This window comes from Heterodontus francisci, chromosome 7 (assembly GCF_036365525.1).
Source record: "Heterodontus francisci isolate sHetFra1 chromosome 7, sHetFra1.hap1, whole genome shotgun sequence".
Lineage (NCBI taxonomy): Eukaryota > Metazoa > Chordata > Chondrichthyes > Heterodontiformes > Heterodontidae > Heterodontus > Heterodontus francisci.
The window spans coordinates 122,758,531-122,771,606 of NC_090377.1; positions in this window are offsets into that span (position 1 = coordinate 122,758,531).

Genomic DNA, 13,076 nt, shown 5'->3' on the forward strand with positions numbered 1-13,076 from the left:
ACTGTGGGAGTATCTTCACCACACAGACTGCTTCAAGAAGGCAGCTCACCACCACCTTCACAAGGGCAATTAGGGATGGGCAAAAAACACTGACCTTGCTAGCGATGCTCACGTCCTGTGCATGAGTATAAAAATATCTTGACAATTGGGGTACTTTTGCTTGACCTACTACATGATCACAATTTGAACCTTCATAAAATGTAAAATATAAGGGAATGTGTCTCCAACAGATAAAACCCATCCCAATATTAATATTGGGTGTCCTCAATTGCCATTAGTAGCCTGGCATAAGGAGAGGTAAATCTGCCAGGATTCCTGGTCCTGATCACTTATCCAGTGATCCCTGCTGGAAAAGACCACTCTATGGATGCTGCCTGAATTGAGGGCAGGGTTGGTCTCAGCTCTGATGAGGCCCCAACTTTTAACAGCTTTGTCGCCATGCTTAAAAGTGTTGAATGTGAGGTACCAGACAGCAGGCAGGAGCCCAGCATGGGTCGGCCTGTTCAGGGTAAATATACAAATTACAATGTCACAAGGTGATACTGAATGGAAACAGTGAAAGATTATGGGCTGGATTTTTACCTCTGGGAGCAGGAAACAGAAATAGGGACTATTTCCGGATCCCGAACCCGCCCCAGGGAGGACACAGTCACTCATTGGGATTTTCATGGATGCGCCACCTTAATTGGCATGGACACAGGTTCCCTGTCCAATTAAGGGTGGCAGACAGACTATCGAAACTGGAGGGTCAATCAGATGCCTTCCAGCTTGAGAGAAGCAGCAGGTAAGTAACTGAGAGGACACTTCAACATGGCTCTCTCACCAACTTTTTGAAACTTTAAATAAAAAATGGTCTTGCAGGCAGGCCACCACTGTCGCGGGGCGGCGGGAATCCCTCTATAGGGCAGCCTGTGGCTGCTGTCACACCCAAGCAGGCAGTGAGGGCCTCTTGGCCTGCCTGGAGCATTGGCCCCTCGGCCTGCTGCTGGGTGCCCACCTCCAGGCAGTTAAACTGCCCCCTTGCTGGCTCGGAAAACTAGTGGCTGAATAGAAAATTCAGCCTCCTTTAATTGCAGCTAACAGCTCTTAACGAGCCTAATTGCCTACCACCCCCACCCCCAGCCCTCGTGGTGGCATGTAGCCCTGCCGGCCCCAAACCTGCCTCCCCAAACGTGGCTGGCGCTGGAAACCTGCACGCCAGTATTTCCAGGCCCTTTGCGCCTCCATTCTCACCCTGAGCTAGGCCCAAAAATTCAGCCCTCTGTGTCACCCTACCGCGTAGCACTCTGGCCTCTGAGTCAGAAAGTTGCAGATTCAAGCTCCACTCCAGAGAGTTGAGCACGGAATCTCGGCAGGTGCTCTCGGAGGTGCGGTCTTTCAGATGAGACATTAAACGGAGGTCCCATTTACCCTCGCAGGTGGATGTAAAAGAGCCAGGATACTGTTTCAAAGAAGAGCAGGTGAATTCTCCCCGGTGCAAAATAAATGCATTTTTTTTTCTCTTTCCCTTTTACAGAAATAAATGTATCTGTTTGGTCGCCTGCAGTGCATTCTTTAGTCACTGTAACAAGGTTTATATATTTTTTAAATCCCAGGAAGTAGAAACGCCTGGCTCACATTTCACCTTCCATCACGTTGCTGTACAGAGAGAGACAAAGAAAATAATAACTTAATTCATCTGCAAAGGAAACAGACAGGAAGGGCGCACAAGAATGAAATAGCTTCTTCTCATCAGTTCCTTTCGCGACGCGTCGAGTGTTATCTTTATTTTATATTTTAAGGTGCTCCCGCTTATATTGCCAGTTTCATGGAGTCTAGGCCTGGAAACTCTCAACCTGCACATTACGTTCCGGCAATCCGGTAATAGTCACGATACCAATTTTAATCTTGATGAAAATATCTTCACAAGCCAATGAAACTGTGTCCTGGCGATTTATATCAATCGTAGGAGCCACTGCTTGAAAACTGCCTTATGCAGACCGCCAGCCTACTCATTTAGTTATTAATATCACTGTTAGCATTTAATGCTGTGTCGGTGGAAGTGGCTGCAATGAATCTATATAAAAATATATAAACCTTGTTACAGTGACTAAAGAATGCACTGCAGGCGACCAAACAGATACATTTAATTCTATAAAATGACATATGCAGGTTTACATGAGCTTCACTCTCTCGTATGCAGTGGGATCATTCCTTGTAACTCTTTCCAGGCATCCATTATTCTTTATATGAACCAACTGAATCCCACAATTAGATTCCAGCCTCAAACTCATTCTTGGGTACCATTATTCTAAATATAAACCACCTGAACTCCTCAGATTGTTGCCTCTAACTCACTCCTAGGTATCCTTGATGCTCCCATACCTCACGACTGAGTATCTTATGGTCTAGGTAACGACATCCATTATTCTCGATGTAGTTGCTTTCATCATGTTCATTACATTCTCCGATTACAAACAGTAAACTATTCAACCCACTAAATGTAATTTGCCAGCAGTTGTCTATTGTCTAGCCTATCCATTATTTCCATGTAACTCCCTACCAGTTATTTGTTTTTCTGTTTGCTTGAGACCCTCTGTATATGTTGTATAATTTCTGGTAAAGGGAAGGAACTGGAGAATATACTGCATATAAGGGTGGAATTAATTCCAGCTAACGATATTTGGTCTCCTGCAGTGCCTCAATAAGGCAAAGCAATAATTAGCTCAGCCACACAGGCTAGCAAAATCCTGCTCTGGGCTATGACAGGGACAGTGCTGCAGTTGGCCTCGGCGTTCTGAGAATCTAAAGTTGACCAAGGTTCCCGCTCCCGATTGCTGTCCGCTGCCCCTGGAAGTGCCGTTACATGATTTTCGCCTGAGGGCAGGATCTAGGACATGTGCGATGCCCCTCCCTGTCGCATGGCCCGACAACCGTCACCAATGGCTCAAGCGCTCCAGGAATGGCCATTTGGGCCACGTATCAGAGGCTGGACTCCGACACGGAGACGAAGAGAAGGTCGGCAGAAAAAGGAAGGATAAAAACGTTCAGATTTCAGCAATTGTTCAGAGTGAAGCCTTGCTTGAAAAACAATATAAAGGCAAGCTCTGGGAGACTTTGTCTTTTTCATTAGTGTCTAATTTTGTAGGTTTTGACCTGAGTGATAATGCGATTGTTTGGGACAAATGGAGTAATCAGGAAATCACACTCCCCATATGATTAACTGTTCAATAGAGGTAATAAGAGAGTCTTTTTTTATTGGATCACCACTGTCCTTTCTTCAAACAGTCCAATTAGTGCAGTAGTTTGCTTTAATGCAGTGAGATGGCGGAGGTGGAAGATCTTTAATCATTGTGTATCATGTAGATCTTCATCACGAAACCCTGCATTATAACAAAATGTAATTAATTCCTGATGTGCCTCTATCCAGGGAGACTGTATATTTAACATTTTTCATTACAACTCATTTTTCATTTGAGTTTCTTAATACAATGATACCCTATTTAAAAAAAAAACCTCAAAGTTCTTCTAATGATATTTATTCAGCGATAAGGATGTGAGAGCGGGATATAGAACTACTCATTACGTTATTTTCCTCAATTTCTTTCTGTCTTTTGCTGTCAGCTGTGCCTCAGTGGGTAGCACTCTTGCTTTTGAGTCAGATGGATTGCGGGTTCAAGTCCCACTTCAAAGATTTCACGTAATCTAGACTGCCACGCCAGTGCCAGTATTGAGGGGGTGCTGCACTGTCCAAGATGCTGTCTTTTGGATGTCTTTGTGCCCGTTAGCCCTCTCAGCTGGATGTAAATGATCCTGTGGCACGATTTTGAAGAGCAGTGAAGTTCCCTGGTGTCCTGGACCAAAACGTCCCTTAGCTTAGGTCAAAAACAGATTATCTGGTCATTATCATATTGCTGTTTGTAGGAGCATGCTGTGTGCAAATTGGTTGCTGCGTTTCCTACATTACAACAGCGACTACAGTTCAAAAGTACTTCATTGGCTGTAAAGCACTTTGAAATGGCCTGAGGTCGTGAGAAATGCTATATAAATGTAAGTCTGTCTTTCCGCCTGCTCCACATGCCATCCAGCTGTGATATTTTACTACATTAAAGGTGCTATATCAATGTACGTTGTTGTTGTGAGGCTTGTTCAGAGATCTCTGAGAACAAGCCGAGACTAATTCTTCACCAGTATCCTCCATCTCCGCAAACTTGTAAGGAAGCATCACTATACAGTACGAGGAAATGGAAAGGCTTTTGACTCACAAAGCATTATCCTTACAATGAAATTCAGGTTCCATCGGATGGTCCATTTATTTGGAATAGGCTGCATTGGCTCAGTGGATAATATGAGTACAGGTCAATGAGCTTGGGTAGGATTATGTTCAAAGCAAATTCAACAGAGGTCCGGTTACTTATCCCAGTTAAAGCATAGAAGACAGCCCAGCGAGGGGGACTGGAGGCGGCCTAGTGTGGGAGGAGACTGGCCATTCAGTGAGGGTGAAGAAGGGTATAGCAGCATTCTGTGCTATAAAGTAGAGGCACAGAAAGTGCAAAAAGGCAAGGCAGTTCTCCTCAGAGGCAAGGTGAGACAATTGGAAGAGGAAACCCTTGTTATGATGGTATAATTTGAAGCAGAGAAGCATTTGGGAACATTATGTACAGGCAGCTGTTAAAGTCAAGTAACTGGAACCTGAGGACATTAGAAATATGCTTTAAGTGCCCAATATAGCTTCAAAATGTTCACAGCTTAAAGATGGACTTTTTTGGATTTGGCTGTGTTGTGTTGAAAGTGTATTGGTATGTAACTCCTGCAGATTTTCTGGTATCAGTCTTATTACACTAATGGGAAGCAGCTGCAGCATTATTAGTGCTAGCTTTTGGGTGCTTGCCTCTAGAGTGGGGATGAGTAGTCTGTTGCTGGTGCAGTCTGATAACAGGACTTAAAAGGGTTATATTATGAAGACTGGTTGCATAAACGTGGCTTGTATTCCATGAGTTTGGAAGGTTGAGGGGTGGTCTAATCAAGGTTTTTAAAATGATTAAGGGATTCGATAGATTAGATACAGAGAAACAGTTTCCTCTGATAGGAAATTCAGAACAAAGGGAGTCATAATCCTACAATTAGAGCTATTTCATTTAGGAGGGAAATCAGGAAGCACCTTCATACAAAGGGGAGTTGAGCACTGCAGCCTCCTAAAAAGGCTGCAGATACTGGGTCAATTGGAGCTTTCAAGACTGAGATTGATAGATTTTTTATTAGGTAAGGCCACCAAAGGATATGAAGCAAAGGTGGGTAAATAGAGTTGAGGTAAAGATCAGGCTTGAGGGGCTGAATGGCCCACTTCTGTTCCTAATGTTCCTAAATGCATGACCTGTTGTGAACCACAATGGGAAAGTAGGTTTGAGGGCACAACAGTTGGTTTCATTGAATTAATGAGGGGAAACATTTCAGTCAGGCGTCTGGTTCCTGATTTTTTTTTTACTCGTTCATCGAATGTGCGCATCGCTGGCTAGGCCAGCATTTATTGCCCATCCCTAATTTCCTTTGAGAAGGTGGTGATGAGTTGCCTTCTTGAACCATTGCAGTCCATGTGGGGTAGGTACACCCACAGTGCTGTTAGGAAGGGAGTTCCAGGATTTTGACCCAGCGACAGTGAAGGAATGGCCATATAGTTCCAAATAAGGATGGTGTGTGGCTTGGAGGGGAACTTGCAAGTGGTGGTGTCCCCATGCATCTGCTCCCCTTGGCCTTCTAGGTGGTAGAAGTCGCAGGTTTGGAAAGTGCTGTCGAAGGAGTCTTGGTTGACTGACTACTTGCCAGTGACTCTGTTGGAAAGTGTATGGCTGTTTGTGTACTTCAGGTGATGATGAGGTCAACACTTGGTCATGCTGCCCCTGCCAGTGGTGGAATAGCATGCCAACACGCTCTGTCTACATCGATACATGAAAACGCACCAAATCCTGTTCACCCATCAGTCCCTGTGCTCACTGACCTACATTGTCTCCTGCTCCGACAATGCCTCCATTTTAAAAAGTCTTATCCTTGTTTTCAAGTCCCTCCACGGCCTCACCCCTCCCTATCTCTGTACCCTCCTGCAGCCTTACAACCCTCTGAGATCTCTGCGCTCCTCCAATTCTGACCTCTCTGATTTTCATCAATCCACCGCTGGTGGCCGTGCCTTCAGATGCCTAGACCCTAAGCAATTAAATTCCCTCTCTAATCCTCTCTGCCTCCACCTCTCCTCCTCCAAGTTGCTCTTTAAATCCTATCTTTCTCATCAAGCTTTTGATCATCTCTCCAGCTATCTCCTTATGTGGCTCGGTTTCAAAATTTGTTTCATAACACGCTTGTGAAGCATCTTGGGATGCTTTAACTACGTTAAAGGTGCTATATAAATGCAAGCTGTTTTTTGTGAGGTACAGGCTGGCTGAATGCTTTGGAACCATAACCCAGCACGAGTCACCACTTTTGCGAGGACAGGGGGCGCGAAAAGAGACACAATTTTCATGTTTAAAATTAAAACTACTTGTAGTCCACTGCCATTTTGGTTACGAGCAAACAAGTGTTTTGCTATCAGTAACAGCTTAGGCCCTTATGAGCCAGAATCGCTGTCTTAGAATTTCACAGCACAGAGGAGGTTATTCAGCCCATCATGCTTGTGGTGGCTTTTTGAAAGAGCTATCCAATTAGTTTCACTCCTCTGCTCTTTCCTCATAGCCCTGCAAACATTTCCTTTTCAAGTATATATCCAGTATGTTTTGGATGTGATTATAAAATCTTCCTACACCACCTTTTCAACCAGTGCATTCCAGCTCAGAACAACCTGCAGAGTAGAAAATGTTGTTCTCATCCTCCCCTGGCTTTTTTGCCAATTACCTTTAAATCTGTGTCCTCTGGTTATGACCCTTCTGCCACTGGAAACAATTTCTCCCTATCTATTCTAACAAAATCCCTCATAATTTTGAACACCTCTAGTAAATCTCCACTAATCCTCTGCTCAAAGGAGAACAACCCAGCTTCTCCAGTCTCTCCACATAATAGAAGTCCCTCATCCCAGTACCATTCTAGTAAATCTCCTCTGCACGGTCTCCAAGGGCTTGACACCCTTCCTAAAATGTGGTGCCTAGATTTGGACACAATACTATAGCTCAGTCCTAACCAGCGTTTTATAATGGTTTACCATCTACAACAAGATGATGTGTGCCTTTAATGGAGGTTCTTCTACAACAGTTAATCCTGCCTCTGCTCTCTATACTGTATTAATTGCTGTGGTTGTGGATAAACAAAGCCACAAAGGCGATTAGAGAATCAGAAAATGATATTCATTCCAAAAGCTTTACATCAAAGACACCTGGGACTTCCGCCCAGCCACGGTACTAATGTCTTAATCACTCAAAACCCAGACCATTTAATACTTCAAGCTTTCATCTCTTAAAACCTGTGAGAAAAATCTAGAAACTCGCTGTCTCCATTCTCCTCCACCCCCACCCTCTTTCACACCCAAATAACATTGCAACCTGTGATGCATACTGATTAAGAATGCCAGCAGAATCTAGTTTAATGCGAAAGAATTAAATAGGAACAGATATCCACTGACTGAAAGAAATGTTATGATTTTAGGAGATCAGGAGAAATATTTTAATGCAGCATGTTCTTATGATACAGGAATGCTAGCATAATGGTTAGGTTACTAGACTAGTAATCCAAGGGCCTGAACTTGGTGACAGTTCAAATCCTACCTTGGCAATTTAAATTAATTTAGAACTGAAAAACTAGTATCAGGAGTGGTGACCATGAAACTACCAGATTAGTTGTCATGTAAATCCCTCTGGTTCACTAATGTCCTTTAGGGAAGGAAATTTGCTGTCCTTACCTGGTCAGGCATAAATATGATTCCAGACCCACAGCAATGTGGTTGACTTTGAACTGGCCCCTGAAATGGCCTAACAATCCACTCAGTTGTTGCAAAGGCAGTTGGGGATACACAATAAATGCTGGCCTTTCCAATGACACCATCATCCCGAGAAAGAATAAAGAAAAGATCTGGAATGCATTGGAGCAATGGGGGGAAGCAGTAGGAGGGTTAGAAATTTAAAAAATGAGAAACTCTACTCCAATGCAACCACCTCCAGTTCCAATAGTGGCGTGGGAAACTAACGCAGATTTACCAGCTAGGTTTTCTGCGCCCCAGGAAACCCAACAGCTGAGGAAGGCCAGAATGGCTGGATGGAACAGGTAAATGGTTCCTCCAGCCCACCAGGCTTACTTGCTTCCAGCCCTCTCATGATCAGGCTCTCCCTAATGTCTGACTGCCCCCCCAACACCTCCCCTCCATGTCTGACTCCCTCCCCTTTTGATGTCTGATGACACTCCACACCCCGATGTCCGATCTCCACCCCTCCCGCCCCCCAATATCCGACTTCCAGCATCCCCACCAATTTCCAAGTGCCGCAGGTCTAACTGCCTGATGACCAGTAACCCTCTCGATCTAAAATAAAAGCAAAATACTGCAGATGCTCTAAATCTGAAATATAAACAAGAAATGCTGGAAATACTCAGCAGGTCTGGCAGCATCTGTGGAGAGAGAAGCAGAGTTAACATTTCAGGTCAGTGACCCTTCATCAGAACTGGCAAATATTAGAAATGTAATAGGTTTTAAGCAAGTAAAGCGGGAAAGGGGCAATAGGTAACAAGAGAGAAGGTGTTCATAGGACAAAGTCACAGAGAATAACTAACCAGAAGGTCATGGAGCAAAGGCAAATGGTATGTTAATGGTGTGCTGAAAGACAAAGGGTTAGTACAGTGAGGGTGTTAATGGACAGAAAACTGAACAGGCTGGCCCCAAGCACAAACATGAAAAAAACAGTGGATAGGCACAGTAGAAACAAACTAAACAAACTAAAATAAAATAAATACATAAAAAAGAAAAATAAATAAAAATAAAAAGGGGGGCCCATCATACTCTGAAATTATTGAACTCAATGTTCAGTCCGGCAGGCTGTACAGTGCCTAATTGATAAATGAGGTGCTGTTCCTTGAGCTTGTGTTGATGTTCACTGGAACACTGCAGCAATCCCAGGACAGAGATGTGGGCATGAGAGCGGAGGTGGGGGGGAGCGGGCGGTGGGGGGGGGAAAAATGTTGAAATGGCCAACACCTGGAAGCTCGGGGTCATGCTTTCGGACTGAGTGGAGGTGTTCAGCAAAGCAGTCACCCAGTCTGCGTTTGATCTCCCCAGTGTAGAGGAGACCACATTGTGAGCAGTGAATACAGTATACTAAATCGAAAGAAGTACAAGTAAATCGCTGCTTCACCTGAAAGGAATGTTTGGGGCCTTGGATAGTGAGAAGGGAGGAGGTAAATGGGCAGGTATTACACCTCCTGCGATTGCAGGGAAAGATGCCGTGGGAAGGGGACGAGGTGGTGGGGTATGGAGGAGTGGACCAGGGTGTTGCAGACAGAACGATCCCTCCGGAATGCTGAGGGGAGGGGAAGATGCGTTTGGTAGTGGCATCACGCTGGAGGTGGCGGAAATGGCGAGGATGATCCTTTGGATGTGGAGGCTGGTGGGGTGGAAAGTGAGGACATGGGGAACCCTGTCGCGGTTCTGGGAGGGAGGGGAAGGGGTGAGGGTAGAGGTACGGGAAATGGGCTGGACACGGTTGAGGGCCCTGTCAACCACGGTGCGGGGGGGAGGGGGAGAATCCTTGGTTGAGGAAAAAGGAAGACATAACAGAAGCGCTGTCATGGAAGGTAGCATTATCAGAGCAGATGCGTCAGAGACGAAGAAATTGGGAGAATGGAATGGAGTCCTTACAGGAGGCAGGGTGTGAAGAAGTGTAGTCGAGGTAGCCGTGGGAGTCGGTGGGCTTATAATAAATATTAGTAGACAGTCTATCCCCAGAGATGGAGACAGAGAAGTCGATGAAGGGAAGGGATGTGTCGGAGATGGACCATGTAAAGGTGAGAGAAGGGTGGAACTTGGAAGCAAAGTTGATAAAGTTTTCCAGTTCCAGGTGGGAGCAGGAAATGGCACCGATACAGTTATCAATATACTGGAAAAAGAGTTGGGGGAGGGAGCCTGAGTAGGACTGGAACAAGGAATGTTCGACGTATCCCACAAAAAGACAGGCATAACTAGGACCCATGTGGGTACCCATAGCAACACGCTCTCAATCTGGCTGGCTCTGGCCAATACACAGATTCGAACAATTTTAAGTTTAAATCCGCTTAACCTCCTTGCCTCCCTCCCCTATCCTCAGCTTATTATTCAGGGCATCTGCTTCTGTAAAGCTGCCTCTACTCTACTGCAAAGATGTGCATGGGTGCACGCTCAAAAGTGTACCCCTGACTGCACCAGTGCTTTATTTATGTTTCCAACACCAGGCATCCTCATTGCTTCTCGGAGTAAGATCGGTAATTTAAAAGAAAGAAAGATCTGCAGTTATATAGCGCCTTACACAACATCAGGTTTAATATCACATCTGAAAGGTGGCAAGAGTGCTACTCACTGAGCCATGACCAACACTACTTCTGATCTGGAGAAGTGTCTCTACACCCTCCCAGTTACTGGGTTGAGTCTGTTAAGTAACAGTCTTTCCAGCCATTGGAGGGAGAGGAGACTCAGTAATATCAGCCCAGAACAACATCCCGTTCCTTTTTGTTTTCCTTCTCCTCCTTCACGCTGCATGTCACCCTCAAACGAGGGCTATGAACCCTCCCAGATTGTCCTGGAGTCCACCCGTGTGGAATACCATCGTCCCACATCAAAGCAAACAGACTCTTACTCAAGAATCATCCTGTCAATTACCCCCTTCTAATTCCGATGACATCCCGCCGTGTCTCACTCTGAACCTACTCTTTTGAACAAGCGAGCGGGGCACCCAAAGGAAGACAGAGGGATCTTTCATTAAATATGTAGAACAGGGTCCCATGAGATCATTGGACCCTGACTTATGATTTTAGTCAGAAACCTAAGCAGGTGGATTGGTGACACATTCTCCCCAGCCTATACCTGCCTGGAGGGAATCATGATCCAGTAATGACCCAGGCAGGAGCAAGTGCCCCTCCAAGCATCACAGGGATACCTTGAGCTTCCTTTGCTGGGGGCTTTCTTCGGCGCCACCCAATTCCATTTCCAATCATGGCCAGACCCCACCCTTCTCCCTATTCTACAAGGAATTAATTATGTGCAGTGTCTTTGAAATATTTTGTCAAAAGGTACTAGATAAGTGCAAATATTTTGTTATTCCATCAGTGCTACTGTTTGTTCATTTTTGTTAGGCATCATGTGCCTTTGTATTATCCTTATCCTTAGAATATTTATGGGTTGTTTGGAATTCTAATCTGCATTAAATAACAATTATTTAAAGCTGACTCCATGGAAACATCTGATTCCAGGTTATGCACTTAACCTAAGGTTATGCTTCAGTTATACAGAGCACTGGTGAGACCACATCTGGAATACTGTGAACAGTACTGGTCTCCTTATTTAAGGATGTAAATGCTTTGGAAGCAGTTCAGAGAAGGTTTACAAGCCTAATACCTGGAAATGCGTGGGTTGTATTACAAGGCCAGGCTGAACAGACTAGGCTTCTATCTGCTGGAGTTTAGAAGAGTAAGAGACTTAATTGAAACATATAAGATCCTAAGGGGTCTTGACAGGGTGGATGTGGAAAGGATGTTTCCTCTTGTGGGAGAATTTAGAACTAGGGGTCACCCATTTAAGACAGAGATGAGGAGAAATCCTTTCTCTGAGGAACTCTCTTCCTCAAAAGGCGATGGAAGCAGTGTCTTCGCATATTTTTAAGGCGGAGGTAGGTCGATTCTTGATAAGCAAGGGGGTGAAAGGTTATCGGGGGTAGGTGGGAATGTGGTGTTGAGGTGACAATCAGATCAGCCGTGATCTTGTTGAACGGCGGAGCAGGCTCGAGGGGCCAAGTGGCCAATTCCTGCTCCTAATTCGTATGTTCGTAGGTAAATCCTATATTAAAATTTGTGTAACCAGAGCATATACCACATGTTAGAAGGCACATGGTAACTGGGTGACTTGAGATAGACGTGAGCTGATGACAGAGCTGGGAACCACACTGCCACGACCTGACTATCTCAGCAGTGCAGACATGGAAGATTTCACATTTGATCCTTGGTTCAGATTGAGTGAGCTGCTCTGAGGATGGTATAGGGCTGTAAACAGTTAGCCACAGTTTCTCAACTCGCCTTGCCCTCTCTCCACTTTACTGCCCTCCTGTGCTCCCTTAACCTCTTCCCTCTATATAAACTCTCCCAGCCACATTCATGGTCACCCCCTCAACCTTGCTATCTCAAATGGCTTCTCTACTTTGTGTCAATCACAGATAAAGCCAGCTGATATCACTTCCTTGTATCTCTCCATTCACATCCCCCTTCCACCTCCCAACCCAACTTCCTTCCGCAACCACCCCTGGCAAATGCCCTTCCCTAAGCCATCTGTGCCAGCACTTTCAAATTCCCAATTGCCTAGCTGTTGGCTCTCAATTCACCATAATATTTCTGCAGCTACTGATCTGTTCAACTACAGCCTCACCTCCACCTTTGATGCCCTTGTCTACAGTCAATCCATAAGAACATAAGAAATAGGAGCAGGAGTAGGCCGTACGGTCCCTCAAGCTTGCTCTGCTGTGTAATAAGATCATGGCTGATCTACCTCAACTCCATTTTCCCATCCTATTTCCATGTCCCTTGATTCCCTTAGTGTCTAAAAATCTATTGCTCTCTGTCTTGAATGTACTCAACGACTGAACATCCACAGCTTTCTAGGGTAGAAAATTCTAAAATTGCAGTGTAATCCCACTTGCCCTGTCGTCGCTGACCCACAATGGTTCCCAATCTAAAATTCTCAGTCTCCTGTTTAAATCCATTCATGATTTTATCCCTCCCACTACTGTAACCTGCTCCAACTCTAGAATCCCCCTGTCTCTCTGCTCAAACTCTCCCTTCCTCTGCCCTTTTTTTGCCCCCCACCCTGTTCTTCACCCCACTATTTGCAGCCATGCCTTCAACTGGCACAGACCTCCCGATACCAGCTTAGGCACCACTTGCCACCTCCTTTAAGC